Source organism: Carcharodon carcharias, chromosome 9 (genome assembly GCF_017639515.1).
Source record: "Carcharodon carcharias isolate sCarCar2 chromosome 9, sCarCar2.pri, whole genome shotgun sequence".
Classification (NCBI taxonomy): Eukaryota; Metazoa; Chordata; class Chondrichthyes; order Lamniformes; family Lamnidae; genus Carcharodon; species Carcharodon carcharias.
Genome location: NC_054475.1, coordinates 51,089,907 through 51,113,905, shown reverse-complemented (window position 1 = coordinate 51,113,905; position 23,999 = coordinate 51,089,907). Strand labels below are relative to the sequence as shown.

Genomic DNA, 23,999 nt, shown 5'->3' with positions numbered 1-23,999 from the left:
CATATCTTCCAACAAAAGTTGGAATGGCCCACTCTGACCTGCTAGAGTTATGTTGAAAAGCTGGCACAACACCAATGGAAAGCCTAATAATCCATGGCTAAGCGTTTTCAAAATTCCTTCTCAGGATGCAGGCAATGCTGGCAAAGCTGGCATTTACTGTCCATCACAAGTTGCCCCTGAGAAGGTGGTGATGGATCCTCTTGTTGACGCACTGCAGTCCATGTGATGAAGGTCTTTCCGTGGGAAGAATGAGTCCTTACCCGCTGGAGATATGTGGAGAGGGAAACAGATTCCTTCAGTAACCAGTCTTGTTCAGGCATGCTGTTTCCTAGTGTATGTTGCAGGATGTCTCTGACAGTAAGAATCTAGTTCTTTTTATTACCATATTACTTGCTTAATAAATAAAAGAAACTGGTCAGACTATACATCATTGCTTCAATAAACCCACTACTGCAGCAGTAAGTTCCCTTAATTGCCTATAAGATGTTTGTTTTCAAATGTTTTAGATGGTGATGTAGGATTTGTGATGCTGATAGGTCATTTTAACTTGCTTTTTATTTAAAATGTATATTGCCGTTCCTTCTTGGAATACTTACGGATTATTTGCATTATTGAGCAGGCATTGAAGAAGATGATGTGTACGTCTATACTGTTACGGTTTAAAGTATTGAAAATGGGTCAAATCAAGAAAAATGTTTATGGCTGGGATCATTTTTATCATTAGCTGGCATTTATGCTGATTATGTTGTTCTGCTGTGACTTTCCCATTTCACAGTAGCAGTTCTGGCAGAGGAATGGAATAACCTCCACAGCATCTCCTATATTTAGTTGACATGATCTTCTGTGTAAGTTCCATGGGCAGTTTTATGGTTGGGAAGGGGGTGGGGTACCACCTGATCTGTCATAAAATTGGGCGTGATGACATCAGGTCAGGTGCTTAATGTCATTATGCCCGACTGTTAGGGAAGGTGAGCAGACCCGAAAGTTGGAAGCCCGTTTGCCTTCTGAATCAGGCCAATTATCAGCTCATGGTGGCAATTAAAGAGCCAATTCACAGTTATTTTTCAGAGCCCATGCAATTTACTGTGAGGAGCAGATCACACATAATTTGTGGAATCCACCCGATTGCCACTCTTAATTTATTTGAATGAAAATCAGGCAGATTCTGTGAAAGGGATGTGAGTGAACCTGCCACATCACCAAGAAAAATATTCATCCCAATGTGTCCGATTCCCATCATAACCTAGTTGGTTTGTTTTTAAAAGAAGTGGGAATTCTATATCTGAACTGTTTTTGGAACAGAAGACTCGCATTTAGAGTTCAGGGGGTTTGTACACTACAATGATTTACATAAGCCTCAATATGATAGGTGTTGTAATTCCCATGTGTTCCTGCACATTAAAGGATGCAACCCCATTTGAATAACTGCATTCAGTTCTGGGCATCATACCTCAGGAGGAATATATTTGCATTGGAATCGGAGCTGTGCAGATTCATCAGGTTGATGCCAGAGGACTAAAGCCTCAAAGGGCTAAATGGCCTCCTCCTATTCCTATGACTGCACCCTTGAAGATCTAGTTGCTCACAAGCCATCGAGACTGTAGAGCCAGAAAACCAACACTGGCATCTGCTGCTGCAGATGGACTCCTCCTGTTGCTGTGGAGGTGCAGACCAACCTGTACCAAGCGTTACTATTTATCATGAAAGCTCTGTTCCCAGAAAGAAGCCCATGATCCTAACCTTTCAACAGCTGCGCATTTTTGGTGCTGTGGAATTGTCAGAATCACAGTCTAGGCACCTCTGGTATCAAATTTTCAACTCTTACAGATTTCCCAAGTTCTAATACAAAGGCTGAAACTGATTATTATATTAACATATTGCATTGTATGCTAGGCATGGGAGAAGAGGGTTAAAAGGAGATAAACAGAGTAAATATGGAGGAGATTAAAAATTAAACTCCAGCCAAACAAACGGTCCTTAATATCAGAAAATTAATGCTGGTGAAACTGCTATTGAATTGGTCCATGTTAGTTTATTTTAATATATTATGAATGATCTAATAATAGTTCTCATATAATTACTGTAATTCAAATATTCATTAAGAACAAAAAGTCAAATATAAATTTTTAATAAACCTTTTGAATTATTTGTGCAATATCTAAGCTCTGATATTAAACAAACAATGGTCAATAATAGCTGAGTATTTGCTCAGATCACATGAGGATTCCAGTGATTCTGGGTGTACAGCCTCCATAAAATATGCATGGTAAATCTCTTTTATAAGGTTGGGGAATCGGGGCCTAGCACACAAAACAATACCTTAATATAATCATTGGTTTATGTCTTTGGTATCAAATGTTTATCTCTTAAACACTTTTCCTGAGCTCAATATGAGTTTCTAATACAGAGATGCTTAGACTGTGATTAGGGCAATTCCTCATCACCAAAAGTGTGCAGTTGTTGAAAGGTTAGTATCATGGGTTTCTTTCTGGGACCCTCTGCACCCCCACAGCAACGGGAGGAGTCCCTCTTCCTACAGCAAATGGTGATAATGTTGGTTTTCTGGCTCCATTGCCTCAGTGGCTTGTCATGAACTCGATCTGCACATATGGAGAACCAGATGTGGAGGTGCTGCTCATTTATCTGCTGCCAACTTCTGGAGCCACTGAGAACAACAGTGTCATTAGCTGTGGTTCAGTAGTAACACTCTCAGCTCTGAGTCCGTCTTAATGTTATGGGGATCATGTGACTGTTTAGACCAATCAACCCTAAGCATAAGGAATCTGAAGGGCAGAGCTTATTAGCCTTGGTCTTGAACAAGCAAGTAGTCTCCTCTGAGTCTGTTAATACAGTTTACTGTTTCTTACAAGAAACCTGTCCTGCAATCTCCAAGATTATTACAACGGGCGATGAGGATAAACACTGCTGACGCAGCATCTCGCCTCATGACTGTGAGTATTCTGATATTTTAAGGGAAGAAAAGAAGTATACTCAACAGCAATGCCTCATTTTGATACAATTGACCCGCACGACTCATCTGTTGAGGACTGGAGTCAATACATTGAGCAATTAGGGTTCCACTTTGTAGCTGACGAAATAACAGTGGAGGAGAAACAGAAGGCAATTCCGCTAAGTGTCTACAGGAGCAAAGCCTATAACTTAAGCCATAGCTTGACCGCTCCAAATGCGCCAAATTCCAGATCCTTCAACGAGCTAGTCAACCTCGTGATAAACAATTTTAGCCTAAACCCTCGGTGATCATGCAAAGATTCCAGTTTAATTCTCGAATAAGGGCCCCTGGTGAGTTGATTGCAACATACATTGTGAAGTTAAAACAGTTAATGGAGCACTGTGACTGTGGTGATACTTTAAACGACATGCTGCGAGATTGTTTAGTTTATGGCATAAACGACGATGCCGTTTAACAGCAATTGCTTACAGAAGTTAATATAGACCAGGAGTGCACCATGGAGATAATGCTAGTGTTGAGAGGGAGTCGGAGTCTCTGCAGAGTGTGTAACATTGTGCCGTTTTGCAGCTTGGGTGGGAACCTGCCGCTGGGCTTGGCGCGAAGACCAGGGAGGCAACCGTGAAGTGGGACAGAGTCCCTAACGTGAGAAAAATAAAAAGAAATGCTTGAAGCAGCTCACCAGTAACCCAGAAGTTAAAGTGTTACTGATGTGGGGGAGATCATGTACCCGATGCCTGTAGATTTAAAGAGGCAGAATGCCACTACTGCCACAGAAAAGGGCATGTTGTTAAACAGTGCAGACCTCAATCAAGGCAGCCATTCAGACAGCAAGGGCAGAGTTTTGCCCTTGTCGGGTGGGCTTGGCGGGGCGAGTGGGTGTGGTCGGCTTCGGGCTGCGACCGCAATTTCATGCTGGAGGGCCAGTTAAGGTCCGCCTAGCGTGAAACTTGCGCTGCCATGCTGCCTGTGTGGTGGCGGGAGGAGGGTGAGTGCACATACGTGCGAGTGCGCACGATGAAAGCTCCCTGAGGACAGAGAGCTGCTTCAGGGAGCTGAAGATTTAAAAAATGGAATATAAAGAATTTTAAAATGTTATAAAACATGTCCTCTCATGTGACTCTGTCACATGAGCAGAGACATGTTATGAACGAAATTCAAACATTTTAATTTAATTTTTATTTGTTGTTGGAAACCTCATCCTGCCACTTGGCCTTTTTGCCTGCCTGCTAACCATAAGGTTGGACGGGCAGCGAAAAATTTAATTCAATTGGTACTGTAATGGCCTTAATAGGCCTGTTAATTGTTGGCTGACATGCTGCCGACTCCTGCATGTGCCCGCCAACCGAAATATCATGCGAGTGCACAAAGACTTTGGGACGCTCGCTCGACATCACCACATGTCATTTTGCACTTGTTTGGGCCTGACGAGAGAAAAGTTCTGGCCCAAGTGCACAATATAAAAGAGCCGGAAACAACTGAGGCTGACGTTTATTCCCTACACAATCTGATGGCAAGGAAAACTGAATCAATCACTGTTACGCTTAGGGTAAATGGAAAGCCTCTGCTCATGGGGGTGGACACAGGATCATTAACCACAGTGGTGGGAGAATACGTCTTTGAATACCTCAGAGAAGGTACCCAACCACTGAGCTTGGAGAAAACTGCTTCTCAGTTAAAAACAAACACAGAAAAAGCAATAAACGTGAAAGGCATCACCTCTGTACCAGTATCATACAAGGAACATGCAGCTCAGATGCCAATAACTGTTGTAACTGGAGAAGGACCTAGCCTTTTGGGCTGTGATTGGTTGAAAGAAATCAAACTAAATTGGTCCAACATTTTTCAGGTATGGACAAGAAGAAATCCGGAGTTGACAAGGGAATATGATGGTGTCTTTTGGAATAAGATGGAAGAATCAAAGGACCTTCAAAGGGAGCAAGGATCCCTTGGGTCAGAGTTGGTTCCATTGGAAAATCATGAAAGGAAGTGAAATGAATACAGTGCCAGTCTGAACCAGCTGAAGAAACAGTTGGAAAAAAAAAACGAACAATGTTTAATGTTCCAAGAGGAAGCCAAAGTATAGAAACAAGAGGTAGAAGAACTGAAGAATCAGTTGATGGAGACAAAAGAGACATTAGAAGGAAAAGTCATTGAAATTTCCAAAATGCAAATGGGTAGCTCGGCGCCAGAACTGAACCAAGTTAAGATTTCATCAGAAATTTGGCCAAGTGTGAAATCAAAATGAAGGATGAGACAAAACCCTGTGGAAAACACAATAAGATAAGACAGAAAACAAAGCTGAAAAGCCAGTAGGATAGGATGTGTATCCAGAACCCTTTCTGCAGTTGAGAAAGGATACTCACAAACTGAAAAGAAGGCTTATCTATTGTATTTGGAGTAAAGAAGTTCCATCAATATTTACACGGTCGCCACTTCACCAACCACTGTTAGGATTGTATAGTGAAGATAAGACAATTCTACCGATAGATTCTGCTAGAATTCAAAGATGGGCTTTAATTTTGTCGGCATATGACTCCACTTTTATGCACCATCCGGGTGTGCATCTAACAAATGCAGATGCCCTCAGTTGTCTTCCTTTGCCTGCTAGTATTACACATGTTCCAGTACCTCAAGAGATAGTACTTGCATTAAATTTCCTGGACCCCTCACCAGTCTGCGCGAGACAGATAAGGAATTGGACGAATCGGGATCCAATTTTAGCAAGAGTCTACAAACAAGTATTATAATGATAGTCAAATGCACAAGTTCCTGAAGAATGAAAAGCATTCTTTGTCCGTAGATCTGAACTGAGTTATCAAGATGGTATCTTATTTTTGGGAGCAAGGACCGTCTCTGTGCAAGGAAGAGAACCATTATTGGAAGAACTTCCTAGTGCGCATTCTGGCATTTCAAAAATGAAGATGCTCACAGAAAGTTATATGGTGGCCAGGTATAGACAGTAATACAGAAAAAATGGTGAAACAGTGTTTCCCATGCCAGCAACAGCAGAAATTACCTGTTTCAGCTCCACTGCATCTGTGGGAGTGGCCTAATCGACCCTGGGTTAGTCTACATATAGACTGTGTAGGTGCATTTCTAGGTACCATGTTTCTTGCGATTATTGATACACATTCCAAATGAATGGATGTGTTTGAAGTGAGATCACCTACTTTGTTTGCAACCATTGAAAAACAGCACCAGAGTTTCAGTGTTCATGGTTTACCTGAAGTTATTGTGTCAGACAATGGTACGGCTTTCACTAGCACTGAATTCCAATGATTCGTGAACCTAAATGGGATTAAACATGTCAGAACAGCACCATATTATCCCTCATCCAATGGGTTAGCAGAAAGAACAGCATAAACCTTTAAAACTGGCATGAAGAAACTGTCAGAGGGAACATTAGAAACACGAATTTCAAGATTCCTGTTCAGCTACCGCACAACTCCTCATGCAACCACGGGTTTAACACCTTCAGAACTGTTGATGAAGCTCCGGCAGATTGAGTCCAGTATTCCCTAATTCAGAGGGGAAGGTGGAGAAAAACCAGGGAAGTCAGAAAGTGAATCATGACTTTCAGTGTAAAGGTCAAGAGTTTACTGAGGGAGAGACAGTTTTTGTATGAAATTTCGCAACTGGACCGAGATGGGTTCCTACTACAATCTTCTCTAAAACAGGACCTTTATGATATCAAGTGAAAGTGGGAAACAAGATTCTTAGGAAACATGTGGATCCTCTCAGAAGTTGAGAAACTTTCCAGCAACCAATTAATCCACCTGAAATTGAAGTCAAAACTTCGAAACCTGAGGTGCCAGATCAACAAACTATACCAGACGTTGAAGTAAATTATTCTGAATTGCCAGTGTCTAGGGATGTCCCTGAAGCTGCAGTTCCTGTGCAAGTTGATCCAATGGAAGAACCTCCAGCTGTAGACTGGCGTCGCTCTACTCGAATCCGAAAACCTCCTCAAAGACTAAATTTACAATGGCATGAACTGTACATAATATATATATTATTTTATTCATTAACAGGATGTGGGCTTAACTGGCTGGGTCAGCATTTATTGCCCACCCATAGTTGCCCTTGAGAAGGTGGTGGTGAGCTGCCTTCTTGAACTGCTGCAGTCCATGCGGTGCAGGTACATGCACAGTGCTGTTAGGGAGTTCCAGGATTTTGACCCAGTGACAGTGAAGGAACGGCAATATATTTCCAAGTCAGGATGGTGAGTGACTTGAAGGGGAACTTCCAGGAGGCGGTGTTCCCATGTGTATGCTGCCTTTGTCCTTCTAGATGGTAGTGATCGTGAATTTGGATGGTGCTGTTGAAGGAACCTTGGTGAATTCCTGCAGTGCATCCTGTAGATGGTACATACTTCTGCATCGGTGGTAAAGGGATTGAATGTTTGTCGATGTGGTGCTAATCAAGTGGGCTGTTTTGTCCTGGACGGTGTCAATATGGGTTAAGCTGTTTTGTAAATAAGAGGGTAAAACAAAAGTAAAGAGTCAGCGATGTAATGATTGTAAGTTAAACTATGTCTTACTGTTATGGGGATCATGTGGCTGCATAGGCCAATCATCCCTAAGTGCAGGGAATCTTAAGGGCTGTGCTTTTTGGCCTTGACCTTGGAACCAGCATGTGGCCTCGTCTGGAGTCTGTAAATAAAATTTACTTTTTTTGACAAGAAACCTGTCCTGCACTCTCCAAGTTTATTACAGAGTAAGATGCTCCAGATCCTGCTGCTGACACTTGGGGCAGAATTTTCTGCCTGTTGGGCGGGCCGGTCGGGAGCAGGTGTGGGCGGGCGCGGAGCTGATTGCCGATCGGCTGTGTCCTGCCATTTTACGTGACAGGCCAATTAAGGCCCACCCAGCGTGATGCATGGCTGGTACGCTACCTGTGTGGGCGGGGGGAGGAGGGAGAGTCGGGGCCTGTGCTCTTTCGTGCATGCGGTGAAAGAGTGCAGAGATCTCCCTGAGATCTGCTGCCTCAGAGAGATTAATTTCAGGTTGAAGGTCTTAAATAAAGAAAGGTAAAAATTATTTAGACGTGCCCCCTCACTTTACAGTGTCACATGAGCTGGGACATGTTTATGAATTGTGAAAAAAGTATTTATTTATTTAATAAAACCACCAGGAAACTTCATCCCGCCCATGGATGAGATTTCCTGAAAAACGGGAAGGCCGCTTGGGCTCTTCGCCTGCCACCAACCTTAAGGTTGGATGGGCAGCATTGATAATTACTTTAATTGGTTTTTTAATGGCCTTGACAGACCTTTGACAGTTCGGTGGGTGCGCATCATTTTACACATCGGCTTGCTGGGCCTGCCCCCACACACCGACATGAAAATCCTGGCTTTGAAAATAAAATCTAGCCCGAGCCTCCATTACTGAGGGAGCACTGTACTTGAAAAAATTCTTTCATGGGATGTGCGGTTGCTGGCTAGGCGAGTATTTGTTGCCTATTCCGAATTGTCCTTGGGAAGTTGGTGGTAAGCTGCCAGCTTGAACCACTGCAGTCCATTTGTTGGAGGTGATATCTCTCAGATGTTAAACCGAGGCCCTGATTGCCTTTTTAGGTGGATATTAAAGATCATTCAGCTTTATTTGAGGAAAAACAAGGGAGTTCTTTGTAGTCTCCTGGCCAATATTTATCATCCAACCAACATCAATAAAAAAAATTTCCAGGCCATTATCTCATTGATCTTTGTGTATAATGTCCACATTACTTACTACATTAGACTTCAAAAATATTTCATTGGCTACAAAGAGTACCTGAGATTGTTAAAATTGCTAGGTAAATATAAATCTTTCTTTTACTTTTTTTAAATGCACTAAAGGCATTCCAGGAAGATATAGGGTTATGGGAAGGAAGCAGGGCAGTGGAATTAGCTTTGGATTGTTCTAGCAAAGGGTTGGCATTAATAACATGGACTGAATGGCCAACTTTGGCGCAGTGAACCTCCACTGTTTTATATGATCTATGGCAAGGACTGGAGTGATTGGTGCAGTAAAATAAACATCTGAGAGACTAATTATTTGAAGTAGCCAACAGACCCTGAGACAGCCTGTCTGTTGAGAAAGATTTCTAAATTTGTGGCATTTTCATGGGAAGACTATTGTTTTTATGTGAAGATCAAGATGGATGCAGCTCTGTGAAGAGAAATGTTGAGTCAGCCAAATTTTATTGCACAGAGAATTTGAAAGAGAACAGGACAGAAATAAATATCAGGTCATGCTCACAATCCATAAAGTTTCTAATATTTCCAAATAGTTTTAAACATAGTTACTTCACACCAAGTGCTTTCTCTAGAGTGATACGGGAATTGGGAATAAGTTGAACAATTTCTAATGTTTTCAGTAGCCTATAAAAAATGGATTGCACATTACTCGCCTTTAGCTGGCTGATTTACAGTGATTCAAACTGTACTGTTGAATATTATTTTGGTTTAAACAGGAACAGATCAATGGTAAAAGCAAAATACTGCGGATGCTGGAAATTTGAAACAAAAACAGAAAATGCTGGAAAAACTCAGCAGGTCTAACAGCATCTGTGGAGAGAGAAACAGGGTTAACTTTTGGAGTCCGTATGATTCTTCTTCAGATCAATGATGTTTGTTTTGCTCAATGCAATGTTTCTGGGAAAGTGGGTAGGTTGGTTATAATTCCCCTTCACAGATGAAATCTTGCTGTAACTGGTGACTTGCATGCTTGTTTGTAGCTAGTACTACATTTACTTTTCTTTTACTTTTTCCCCCCCTCTTTTGTTCTTTCTTTCCCTCTCATTTTATCCTACATGACATTACATTGTGGGCAGGGAGGTTGGGGGGTGGGGGGCATTTAATCAGCAGGAAGGCATGGGGTGCAGTGTCCATTGCCTTCCCATCTTTTTTGTTATTTGTTCTTGAGGTGTGGGCATTGCTGGCTAGGCCAGCATTTTTTGACCATCCCATTGCCCTTGAGGGCATTTTAGAGTCAACCATTTTGGTGTGGGTCTGGAGTCACATGTAGGCCAGACCATTCCTTCCCTAAAGGACAATAGTGAACCAGATGGGTTTTTACAACAATTGACAATGATTTCATCATCACCACTAGACTTTTAATTTCAGATTTTTATTGAATTCAAATTCTGCTTTCTGCTGGGGTGGCATTCAAACCTGGGTCCCCAGAGCATTGCCCTGGGACTCTGGATTACCAATTGAGTGACAATGCCACTACGCCTCTGACCCCCACCCTCCTCCTGCTTTCCGGATTAAGTCAGGCGCAGGGAAATTCAAGGTTGATCTTCCCACCCCTAGGCCAATTGAGGTCATTAAGTGGCAAATTAAGGGCCACTTAAGGGCCTCACCACACTATTGCTGGTATTCTACCAGTGGCAAAGGTGCCTCGCCATGTGGTCAGGCTGCCAGGTATACTCTTGCCGCCTGACTGCAGGCATGGAGAGGGTGGAGGATGTGGGGGGAGGGGCACTCCTGATCAGGTACCCTGTGCCCCTGAGAGGGCACCGTAAGGGAAGATCCCATTTCCTACCTCACTGACAACTCCCACCCCCCCATCTCACCAGGGATCGCTTGACTGGCTCCAGCAATGTGTCCCACTTACCTTTATTCCAGGCATCCAGCACCAAATGTGGTTCAAAACCTGCTGTAGGCCCAGGAGTGGCCACCACTCCCAGTGGTGCTGCCAGTACTGAAGAGCTGGCAGCTATCTTACAGACCAGCAATTATTGGGGGCAGGATCTTTGCCTCCAAAGGCCCAGGAACCCTGAGGACAGGCAAGTAAGTGGCTGATTGGGGTTTAATCCCATTGGGGCCTTGGGAAATGGCTGTGGTAGGGGGGGTGCGACTGGCTTTCTGACGATTCAAAGGGCCACACCACTGTGGCCATTAAATCCAGCGCTGCAAGTGCGAGGAAGAGTTAATTGACAGAGGCTCAGGGTGTGCAGATGTAATTATGTTTCCTTTTTAAAGTCATACAACCTGCTTTTTTTTCCTATTCCATTGTAAATTCCATTGTTGGCATTGATAGGAAAAAACTTTCTAAGTGAACTTGTCACACTGCAATAACCTCCTCCTGCCAGTGGTAGTGCTACAGTTACTCAGTTGAGGGAAGAGGGTGTTCCATACAGTCTACCAAGGTTTACTTTGGCAGTTTCCATTCTGTATGTGAAATTACTGGCTATAATTAACAGCAAGTGCATACAGACATAGGATTTTTAACACTTCGTATTACATATTTACACAGTATGCACATGAAATTGGGATCTTTGGAAGAGGTTGAAGACGCTATTACCTGGTGCTTATTTGAGTCTTCACTTCAGGAAATATGAGATTATTATGAACACTATGGGAACCAAGCTTTTCAGCTTCCGAAATTATAAAATCTCACAATATTTCTGGCCTCAAGGTGTCTGTACTGGAATATTGTTGAATCAAGAAACCTTTGACAGTGAGTATATAAGCAGAAACATACAAATCACACTGAGCTGAAATGATTCATCGCCAAAATCAGCTGCTCCACAGGTCAGTACTGCAGCAATTTTTACTCTCAAAGAAGTAGCATTAGTCGTTCATTTTGAACAATAATAACTCATTCTGTGGAGTTAACGTTTGTGTTTGCCATGCTGTAGCTGCAAATGAGTGGAAGAGTTATAGAGTTAAATGAGTGTAAGCAATTGTGTTATCAACAGAAATGCACAGTGGGGAAACACACCTTAGAAACATGGAGTCATGATATATTGGAACATGTCTGTGTCAGCTCTTTCAAGGCAATTCATCCCGCTCTCCTGCTCTTTTCCCAGAAGCCACAGTGGGTGCAGAGGTTGGGAGGAAAACAAATAGAGTCAAAGAAACAGAGATGAATTCTCTGCAATAATACAAGAAACAACAAAGATCTGCTGCTGCACTTTGAAGCTGTTTGCAAGGCCTTTTGGTTTCATTTGTAAGCATACAATGAGCATTGGCTCCTAACGATTTCCCTAGCTCCTTAATGGAGCAGAAACAGGAAACACTGGAGACTCTTTGGAGGTGAGGCAGCATCCACCAAGAAAACATGAGGGAGCTGACGATTCAGGTGCAAAATCTTTCCTCAGACCTGGAAGATTAAGAGAATTTAAAAAGGAATAGCACAAGTGAAAGGGGGTCAAAATTTACACACACAGACCACAGAGACCCATGACACACACATACACATGACACACATGACACGCACACAGGAAAATTAGAAAGGCCTGTAAAGTGCTATGGTGAGGAATTGAGAAATGGTTAACAGGTGGAAGTGATGTGCACAAGAGACAAAGGAGGCGTAATGAGAGAAGTCAAAGAAATAAAAGACATGCAGCAAGTTACTGAGATATCGAGCTAAATGGGCATTGGTAAACAGGATGGGAAAAAGTCAACAATGAAGAAGAAGCTCCAGGCTCCCAGGAGTTTGGTTAAAGAACAAATGTAAGTTGTTGACCATACTGCCAGCATCGTATTTTAATGAGGGTTGGGGGTCTACACCCCAGTATCAAACTGCTCACCTACCCCTTTAGAAGCATGGGATCATGAGTAGGCCATTCAAACCCTTGATCCATTCAGATCATGGCTGATCCATGCCTCTACTCCACCCAACCTGATTCTCTAACACTTAATAGGCTTACCCAAGAAAATAGCAATCTCAATTTTGAAATTTTCAATTGTCCTAGCCTCAGCAGCTTCTTTGAAAAGAGGATACAATATTTTCACTATCATTTGTGTGGATGCATGTTTCTTGAGATCATCCCTGAATGGCAATCCCTTTATGGTTATGCCTCCTTATTGTGGAGTCTGCCCACCAGAGGAAATAGTTTCTCTTTATCTACCCTATTAAATCCTCTAATAATCTTATACAGCTTATTTTGATCTTCTACAATTTGATTTCCAGTTGCTACTGTACTCTCCCCGTGGGTAGATGGTGGTGTAATGGTAATGTCATCAGACTGGTAATGTAGAGACTCAGGCTAATGCTTGGGGGAACATGAGATCAAATCTTACCATGGCACTTTGTGGAATTTGAATTCAAATAATAAAATCTGGAATTAAAACCTGGTTTTAGTAATAATGACCATGAAACTGTTGTTGCTCGCTGTAAAAACCTACCTGGTTCACTAATGCTCACCTGTTTGAGATGTGATGTGACTCTAGATCCCACAGCAATGTAGTTGACTCTGAAAGGGTTGAGCAAGCCTAAGAATGTGCTGGTCTTGCCAGTAACACCTTAATCCCATGAAAGAGTAAATTTTAAAAAAACACATAAGCCTGGTGAATACAGACTGTTGTTACAATTTAACTCTTTTAACCCCAGTATCAGGTAAGTCAAAGCCAATATCTGTCAGCTTGAGCAGTCAGCCCTCCTGATGTACAGCACTCCAGGTATGGTCTAATCAGAGTATTATACAACTATAGAATAACTTGCACCCATTTGTATTCCAGCCCTTTTGCGATAAGTTATAATATTCCATTATTTTTAAAAATTATCTTTCGTGCCTGTGCCTCTAAATGTCCATCTCACATTGCCAGCACCTCCTGCCAGAGGGAAAGTGGGAGCTGTCATTGAGATCGGAAGTAGTTGAGGCCTTTTGAATGCCGTCAGTGAAAGGCAGTGTCAACAAAAGTCCATGAGCGAAAGCCCTGTTGGATCATTTCCAAGCAAGCTTTATCTAGTTCAAAACACCACTTTGAATTTAAAAGCTGGAACTGCACTCTCCATCTTCAAAAGCAGTTTGTGAATTATACATTGGATTATAACGGAATATGCATCAAAAGAAGGTTCAGGAGTACAAGCAATTATTCTTTGAGGATAGTGCTTGGGATGGAATTTACAAACGGATGCATTTTTACTTTATTCAGAAGATCACATTAATACATGATTTTTTTGTTGAGTCTAAAAAGAAACTCAGTGTTGGCTGTTTTCCAGATCAAAGTTTAAAGGATGTGGGATTAACTTAATGTCCTTTTCTCTCATTTGTCTTTTTCTTATGTTTTTTTTTTCTGTCTCAAAGCTGCTAGTGACAGGGTAGGAAGCTGAATTTGCATCTGAAGTTACAATAATTGACCCAGGTGCAAGAGCTTGTCATCTAACAAGATATAATAATTCAGCTGCTGAACACAGTCGAGCTGCCCAGCTGAAACATGTTCCTTCTGGGGTAAGCATCACTTGCTATTTGGAGCAGTAATTTAAAAAATAAATCAGTAACTATCAGCGCATAAGACAATCTGAGAGTGTGGCAGTTGAGAATTTGGAAATGTTGGGGAAGTGCTTTCAAAGTAAAGAATGTTGTTAGAAACAGTGTATAGCTTCAAGTTTAATTTAGATTTTGTATTTGGGTGTTAAGGAAGGTGAAACCTGATTTTAGTTTCATTTAGAAGTTTTTGTGAGCTGGGTGCTAGACAGTGTGGGGCCCTGTATGCATACATGCATTTTTAATGATGTTTTACAATGATTGAAGTGAAGAGATGGGTTATTAAATTGTTGGTAGTTTAGTGAAGTTAAAAAAAACAGAGCATTTAGAGGCTTCAGTTCAGGACTCAATGTTGCCTTCCAGGACCCTGGAGGCCTCACACTGTGTGGGGCCTTCCAGGGATCAGACAGCCTTCCCTTACCCTGGTAATGGGGATTGTTATCTCCAATGGACGCACCTCCTCCTCTGAGGAAGAGAGGGCCAGAAGGGGGAGGAGGCCAGATGTCCCTATTCAGCCTCCAGAGGAGCGACTTGTGGGAGGAGAGACAAAGGCACAAGGGGTGCAGGGCCAGCAGGAAGGCTAAGGCAGAAGGGGCCGCAGAAGACACCACTATCCTGCTGCCAGTGTTTACAGGCGGCGATGCAGCTATGTTCGAAGTGCAATACCGACGGAAGCTCCGTCTCTCACGGGAAACAGTGACCTCCATCTGTCAGAGGATCAGCCCTGAGATCAGCTCTGACTGTATGGGTGGACACCCCATGCCAGTGGCTTTGAAGGAAACGGTGGCCCTAAACCTCCATGCCTCCAGCTCTTTCCAGGGCTCAGCTGGGGATCTGAGTGGAGTCTCCCAATCAGCTGTCCATAGTTGTGTCAAACTGGTGACAGACTCTCTGTTCAGGTAGGTATTGACTTTCATTCATTACTGTACAGACAAAGCCAGCCAGTCTGAGCGAGCCAGAGGCTTTGCAGCCATTGCTGTGTTCCCCCGTATCTGGGGTGCAATCGAATGTACACACATGGCCATCAAGCCGCCAGCAGGTGAGCCCTGTGCCTTCGTCAACAGGAAGGGCTTCCACTCCATGAACGTGCAGATAGTGTGTGATCACAGGATGCAGATTCCGCAAGTCTGTGCAAGGTACCCAGGCAGCTCCCACGACACCTACATCCTCAGACACTCCCAGGTGCCGAGGTTCTTCAGTGCTCCAGCCTGGCTGGATGGATGGCCAGTAACAAGGGCTATCCCCTCACAAGGTGACTCATGATGCCTCTCTGCCATCCAAGAACAGAAGCTGAGCAGCGGTACAATAGGAGCCACGCCTCCATTAGGGCTGTGGTGGAGAGAACCATCGGTCTTCTCAAGATGCGTTTCCGATGCCTGGACCGCTCAGGGGGCGCACTCCAGTACCCCCCAGATCGTGTGTCACTGATAGTGGTTTCATGCTGCGCATTACACAATCTGGCGCTGGAAAGGTGGGGGGGGTAATGCAGTGGAGGAAGAAGATTTTCACGCAGCTGCACAGGCCACAGACAATGAGTTCAGTAGTGAGTCTGAGAGTGAGCACGATCAGGAGAAAGTTGAGGGCATGAACGCTGACCTGGTAACCTCCAAAGAGGCAGGGACACCAGGGCGCATTGATCCAATGCTCCTTCAGCTAGGCTACCCAATAAGAACCACCATCACATGCCAGGGCTGCAGCCTCCATATTCGATCCCTGACAGGACCAATTCCTTAGTCACCAACATACACTATGTGCCAGTGCAATAAAGTTTAAGGAGTCACATGTCTATCATAACATCATGGCTTACCTTGCATCTACAGAGCAAATGAAGCATCCAGAGGTCAGCTGCAAAAAAAAATCCCATTTACTTCTGAGTGACAAACATAGCAGAAAATGGTGTTTTATATCACACCATTAAAAAAACCCAGAAAAATGGTGGAAACAACTATCACCCGTGATCAGGCCATGTTGTGCTTAAGGTGATTTACGTTTACATTTGCGAGTGCTCCGTCTGGGTGCTCCCCCTTCACTGACAGCCTGCTCACTCTTGTTTTGCTGGCCTTCATGACCTTGGCGGGTGTCCTCTGGCCTGTGGAGCCTGTGCTGGCCCTGCTGGAGAGTGAACAGCCAGTGCCATGGCTGGCATCTCCCCAGTTGCCGCAGCCTCATCAGATACCACGGTCACTGGCAGACGGACGGAGGAGCTGCTGCCATCTTCCAGGGTGCCCTGAGAGTAGCCTGCAGAGATGATACCCCTTGAACCAACGTCAGGTCGCTCTGGACCTCCCTGCTCACTATTGATGGACGGGTACCTAGTTGGGATACTGGGTGTCTAATCCATCTCCCACACGGACACTGACCAGCTGAGGTCATTGCTGGTCTGTGGACTTGCAGGTCCGAGCACATCCCCAGGGACCCCTGATAGAGTCCCTGGCGGAGCCTCTTCATGAGAGCCGCTACTTTCTCCACGGAGGAAGCATTGCGCTCAGCAATTAGGGTCAATGCAATACTTCTGCTCCACTTTGACTCCTCCACAATGGACACCATGGCACACAGACCCTCATGTATCTCCACCAGAGCGTCCCGCACACCTGCTGGACATCCAGCAGCTGCTGCCTAATGGACAACAGAGGCCCATCATCAGCCTTCGAATGAGCAGTGTCCTGGTCTCCAGGAGTCCTCCAACTGCTGGTGCCCTGGGCACTCTCTGCCTCCGCCTGCACTTCAAGCGAGTGTGAAGTGCCCTCACAAATGTGCACCGAGATACTAGACGCTGATCTTATGCCTACTGAGGTGCTGGTATCTGTGCTGCTGCCTGCTTGACAGAGAGGGTGTGACGCTGGCGCATGCTCAGCATGCTGGTCCTCAGGGGTCAGGGGTGGGCCTTCAGGCTCCTCACAACAAGGGGTTGCTGGTGAACCTAAAGGGGAGATGCCTGCCACCTTGATGAGACAGAGATCTGCATCATTGTGCCCTCGTCTTTCCCTTGTCAGTGGGCATTCCAGGTTCGAGGCTCACATCATTATACAGATTACACTGGAATGGTTGCAAAAATCCACAATCTCACCTCAGTGCGCTGCACTCTTACCTACCTCTGGCACCCCAACCTCACCGCAGCCGCTTGAATGAAGTGCATGGTGCCTCTCCAGCTCCAGGGTCTCTTGACTGTATCTACTGAGGATGAGGTGGTATGGGGGTCCCCTGCCAGTCTGTGACCTCTCTGCATTGTTATGGGATGTTTTCTCCTGGATGGATAGAGGAGCATTGATTAGTCCACTCTCTACCCGCAGCGCCATTGCAGCCTGGCCAATCACACCTGAGGAGCACCTTGCAGGGGCTGAGCTGATTTGTGACACTGGAGCTGCAAGGTACTCAGTCCACGCAGCCAGGGCTCATCCCTTTGACCAGACCATGCCTCATTAACATTTGCCACTTACACTCTAACACCTCTGAAATCCACGGGGGGGATGGGCAGATTTTAACTGTTCTGCAAAATGACCCATGTCAACATTGTACTCACCCTTCTCGATCGCAGGAGATTGTTAAAGCTCATCCGGCACTGGACCCATGTGGCTGCTGACCCAGGATGCCACCTCCTCCCAGGCCTTTTTGGTGAGGTGGGGGGTGGAGGCGGGGGCGGGGGCGGGGGCCTCCTCCCATCCCTGGGGCAAATGTTTCTCTCCTGGCTGCTGCCTCCTCCAGGAGGACACCGAGGCACTCATCCGAAAAACGCTGGGCTTAATGCACTGCTGACCTGTCCTCCCGCCTGCCATGTCCACCCCCTGTGGCATCCATTCACACGACTTCCCCGTCCTTCAGTGGCAGCCTTCTGGGGGCTGGCGAGGCCGCATTTGAATCGGCCGTCAGGACGCCATTGGACCCAGTGGACATTAACCCCCCCCCCCCCCACTTCGTGCTCATTGAAAGGCACGTCTCACGCTGGATGGGTCTTAATTGGCCTGCTTCTGTAAAACCACAGTGCGCTGCTGATCGCAGGTGCCCCCTCTGGGCCTGCACGCCAAGGATAAAATTCTGCCCTTGGTGTTGAGACAGCGGTAAATCTTCACCAGAGTTTTGTGTCTGTAAGGGTTGCTGGGATAAAAGGAACAGTGTGAGTTTGAATCATTTTCCATATTGAAATCTTTCCAATCTTTTTGTCTGGTGTAATATAGTTCATTTTATCTTTAATAACTTTTATTCTTTGTGTTAACAGTATATTGGCAGACACTTGTGAATGTGACCTCCACGGTTTCTAAAAAAAATCAAAGTCAGGACCTACCAAGCTAGATTTCAGTATTAACATTAGCTGGGCTCATAATGAAGCGCAGGTAAAAAGAAAAGAAGACTTGCGGTTATTTAATACCTTTCATGACTGCAAGATGCTTTACAGCCAATGAAGCACATTTTGAGGGATAATCACTATTGTAACACAGGAAACGCAGCAGCTAATAGGTGCCCAGCAAACTCCCATAAACAGAAATATGTTAAATGACCAGATGATTTGTTTTAGTCTGAGCTTGCAAGGCAACAAGCAGTGTGAGTTTCCACTCAGAGCATTGATGGAAGCTTCTTCAAGTTAAGTTGTGACATTGGCCATCAGACGTCTAGTGGGTTCCACAGGCATGCTGATAGAGCTGTCATCGCATCCCATGTTACAAAGGACATGTTCCAAGCCCTGTGCAAAGAGTGCCAGGTTGCTGCTGGACTCTTCCATGCTCCTTGACATTGTATGTAGCCTTTCTGCCAGGCTTTGTGATTATATATTTAGTCCTCAGCTTTCTTCGGTAGCCTGGCCAATCAAAGTACTTATCTGAGTCCTGTACAGCAGAACCTGTGTGTGACCTGTCCATTCAGCGAACTGTGACATGTCCTATGCTTTCTCTCCTGCGCTCCTGTGGCTGGTATCTCATCACGTGCAGATCCTTCTTGTATCCTAGCATGTAAAAATGTGGTGTGAGCCTCTGAGCTGGTGTTTGTGAGGATAGGATCAAATGATAGTGCTTGAGTTAACACTAGGAAGTATTTTCAGCTGCACAAGGCATTATTCAGGCCTCTCGTCAGCAACTCTAAGCCTCATAACATTGGCTAATGCATGTCCACTATATAAGTAATGCATCTGGTTGTTAGTTAATTTCTTTTATGAAGGTTGCAGTAGTTTTTGTTCCTCATTTCTGCTATGCAGCTTCTTTTTAATTTGAAACATAACAGTAGCATTTATCTAAACTGATTATGATCTAATTCCTTAGTGTAAAATGGATTACAGCCCAGAACTTATGTTTATCTTTATTAGTTTCACAAGTGATCCCTGTGCATACACCCAGTTCTGCCCACTTTCCCTGATATATTCAGATGCCTGTTTTTTCCTATTGATCAACCTGGGTGTATGGTGTAGGACACCAGCAAGTTTAAAAGGAATAGGAAATGTTGAGATGAATGAAGAAGTTGTCACCAAATATCAGCAAGTTTGGCTTTCATAACTTCACAATCTTTCATAAAAAGAAAAGAAAGCAAGGACTTACATTTATATAGTGCCTTTCTCCATCTCAGGGAGTTCCAAAGTGCTTTGCTCTCAATGAAGCACTTTTGAAGTATAGTCACTGTTGTAGGAAAAGTGAAGGTCAATTTTCAGACAAGAAGTTCCTACAAATGGCAATGAGATAAATGTCCAAATCATCTGCTTTAATGGTGTTGATTGAGGGATTAATGCTGGCCAGAACAGTAGGGAGAAGTTACTTATTCTTCTAAGAATAGTGTCATGGATTTTTTAAAAGGGAAGAAAGGGCTTTGGTTTAACATCTGATCTGAAAGGCAAACTGAGGGAGGTAAGAAGCTCCATAACAAAGGTGTGAAGAGTCTTGATTTCAGCATAGAATATAGGGAGAAAGGAAAGCCTAAAGCATAATCTTGATGGAACTCAGGAGAAAACATCAATAGAGCAATGGCTAGAGCTGTATTGATGGATAGAACAGAGTGGGATGAAATAATTACTTTTCTTACGGATGTTAACCTGGAAATTATTTTCCTATTCCTAATAGACATTGAGAAGGGATGTGTATCTCCCACATGATGTGAACCATGTAAGGCACTGAACATGATTTTTGCTGTGGGATCTTTTAAATTCACATGAGAGGGAAGGAAGGACCTCAGCTTAATCTAAAAGATGGTACCTCTAACCGTACAGGGCTCCCTCAATACTGCAGTTTAGTATCAGCCTAGATTACGTGCTTAGGCCTGTGGAATGGGACTTCAACCAATGCCAATGGCCTTCTGACTCTAAGATAAGAGTGCTACCACTGAACCAATGCTGGTAGTAAATGGCTCAAATGTACATGTATATATTGATTGACCACTAGGGATTCACATGACTCAGACAGTAGGAAGGCCTTTGACTCTCCATGAGTTTCTCACCACACCTGTTTCTGAGAACTCTGGTGTGAATTTTCACTGTTACTGCCAGCCAGAAACAGACAATTGCAGATCAGCAGATTAGTTATACATGCTACCCAATTTTCCTTTTCATTCAATCACTTCTTACAATCTTTTTTGGGAATTATGAACAATCAGCAATCTACTGTCATCCAGCCATTAGCACCCATCAGCAATCTGCTTAAAGGCAAAAAAAAAGAGGAAAGAACCCTTGATTCTCAAAGCCAGTAGGAATCTCACGCTGCTTTGAATTGTAAGAGAAAAAAAAAGGAAATGTGTTAACATTCTTGGTAGAATTTAAAAAGCGGGATATTTCAGCAGCAATTTGAAATAATGTCTGAAATTGCAGGCAGAGGGCTGTAAAATCTGCTGTAAATTCATCACCCAAAACCATAAATTGGATTACTGTCTTGTAATCCACTCCCACACAGCTACTGTCACCTATTTCTTTTCCTCTGTGTGAATAATGAGCCTCATGCAGTTAGAACTATAAAATCCAGGCCAAGGTTATTTATTTGACATATAAAAGTGTACTCTAGCCCAGTCAAGAAGGATGTGCTTGTTTAATTAAAACCCTCTTAACCTAGTGTCATAATCTTGTAAATCACTGTTGGAAATATCACCAGACATGTTTGTCGTGTTTTTATAATGATATAAAGGCACTAATCACTCATAAGGGATTGTGTAAACACATTGTGTGTTCATTAATTTACATTAGGCACATGAGAACTGCCATGGTCAGAAGACATGAAGGAAAATATATCTACATCACTCTGGCTACTTTATACAATTATTATTTTTCTTTTAAAATGGACAAATGGTTGGACTGATAAAATGGCTGCTCACTGACTGCATGATGGTTCTGGGTGTTTCTGAGCAGTTTAAAAGTGGACACAGGCTAACACATCAAACCCCTTGCATTGTATAAACATTCCAGCCAAGCCAACTCAAAGGATAGTAGATGAGACATTAAGATAAAAGCAAAATACTGCGGATGCTGGAAATCTGAAATAAAACCAGAAAATGCAGGAGAAGCTCAGCAGGTCTGACAGCATCTATGGAGAAAGAAACAGAGTTAATGTTTCAAGTCTGTATGACCCTTCAGAGCTCTGACCTTGTCAGACCTGCTGAGCTTTTCTAGCATTTTCTGTTTTTATTATAGTAGATGAGACATCTGATCCTGCCAGCTATGGAAAAAGGCAGAGTGATTTGTGACTCCTCATCTCCAACATTGTGCTAATGGTTCTACAGTTACCTGCTCAAAACACAGTGGATTTTAACAAAAGGCCTCATTAACTGAATAGCTTGACCTGAAGCCACCCTGTCACATGACTGAGACTTGAGCTGTTTGATTTGCTTTAATTATACAATTTTTGGATACCATCTTCAATCTGCTGTTTAACTGACAGGCAGGCCACACCGAAGCAGGCTCTGGGCAGGTTGGACAACTGGCCCCCATCTAACCTAACTGCTGGGAAGATTTCAGTTCTATCGCTTACAGAACCGATTCAATCAGTGCGTACCTACTTCACCTTGGGACATCAAAACAACTGGAAAAGCATGTTGAACACCACTGGTCTTCAGCTGTCCCAGCTGTATGAAAGAATTCCTCATTGGACTTTGATTCTGGACCCTGGACTCACATGAAACAATAATTCTTATTTTTATCATGGTATCTGCCCTGTACCCCTTTCTTTCCCTTATCCCTCTTTCATTGTAAGAATGCAACAAGGGATGGACATTGCAAAACCCCTTTCCTGTGTTTTGTCTGTGTGTAAAATAAACCAATCCTCTTATTTTAGCTAATCTCAAGTTTGCTGTGTGCTTATTAATAGAGGATTAGATCACTCCAAACTAAAGGGTTGGGGAACATACACCACCACTTGTAAATGGGGAAATCAGAAATCAAAAGCAGCTTTCTGTTTACAGATGTGTAGTGAGTGGAAAATCACTGCTGTTTAAAATAAAGCCCCTCCTATCCGTAATAGAACCTGCATGTATGGATAGAAAGCTTGAAAACATCAGTAGCAGGGGTGAGTGTGCTGGGTTCTGCTCACAGGCCAGAGTGAAACTGAGGATGACACACAACCCTTCTAGTGATGGCATGCTGCTATCTCTTAAAGGCACATTACAACAATGGTTAACTAACATCAGCAACAACTGTGACCAAATTGCAACCCAACAGCTCAAACTCCATGAATTGTGAAAGTACACGTATACTAATTTCTAAAAAAAAAGTTTTTGTTTCCAGAATATGGGCATTACCGGCAAGGCTGACATATCTTGTTCATCTCGCGTTGTCATACAGAAAATGGTGATGGGCCTTTAATCTTGAACTGTTGCAGTCCATGTGATGAAGGAGCTTGGACATGTAATATGTGTAGGAACTCTGATTCGCCTAGGATTCTGTCAATGTATCCTTCCCACCTGATATGAATCTCCAATTACCTCAATGAAAGGGGAAGGAGGGTGGGGTGTTACAAATCATTGCTGATTCACTGAGTAAAGATAGAAGCTGGAGCCAATCTTTCTTTAACATAGGCCCATTCACAAAACTCAGTACAGATTCCCTTTTCTCCTCCACAGGTTCTTATATATACTTCAGGATAATGCCCTAACCTTTCCCCAGTTAGTAACAGCTGCTGTAACTTACAACTAGAGCATGCACTTCATTGTATTAGGATTGCAACATTAACTGGGGAGGGAGGGGGTGGGGTAGGGCTGAGGGGTTAGATTAATATTACCTCCTGACAGAAGGGAATTAGATAAGTGCTTGAAAAGGAAAAATATGAAAGGGTTAATAGAAAGGGTAGGGAATTTGGATTTGAATGGTAAACTCCATCTGAAGAGCCTGTACTGGCACAATAGGTTGAATTACATCCTCCTGTGCTATTTTTTCTCTGACCTTATATTTCAATCCTCATAAAGTAATATGTCCTCTGTCTTGCTGTGCAAAATGCTGCTCACAAGTTTCACTCTTCATGGTGTCCAACACAATCTGAAACTATCTGATAGTTTAACCATACAGTAAGCTTTGCTATAAAACAACATAGGTGTTAAATAACACAGGAGCTTCATGACTGAAGCTGAAACATTGTCGTTGCAGGATTTAATACTGGGCGTGAGACTAATAGAAAGAGATAGTGACACACTGCTTCCACTTAAACTAACTGCATAATAACCAGTGAACAGCCAATCTTGTGGTTTAAAGAGTTTAGTGATTAATGGGACCATTTTTAATTTCCTACATTAAAATGCTACTAGCCAATGTGTAGAATTCTAGAAATACATTTATTTAAAGATGAGAAAAACCCACTGTTCTCCCTGACTAGAGAGCCAAGTGGATTGTATAGCTTAGTGTTATGTGCTGACAACATTCAGCATCAACAATATCTGCAGTGTA

At 43.5% G+C, this 23,999-nt stretch overlaps 1 long non-coding RNA gene across 1 annotated transcript; it reads left to right on the top strand.

Moving 5' to 3' along the window:
• Window positions 1–418: 418 nt before the first annotated feature.
• Window positions 419–22,343, top strand: LOC121281746. The gene is made up of 4 exons (XR_005943924.1): window positions 419–458; window positions 2,871–2,951; window positions 11,212–11,489; window positions 22,006–22,343. It is a non-coding gene; the product is annotated as an uncharacterized LOC121281746 (long non-coding RNA).
• The last annotated feature ends 1,656 nt before the right edge of the window (window positions 22,344–23,999 follow it).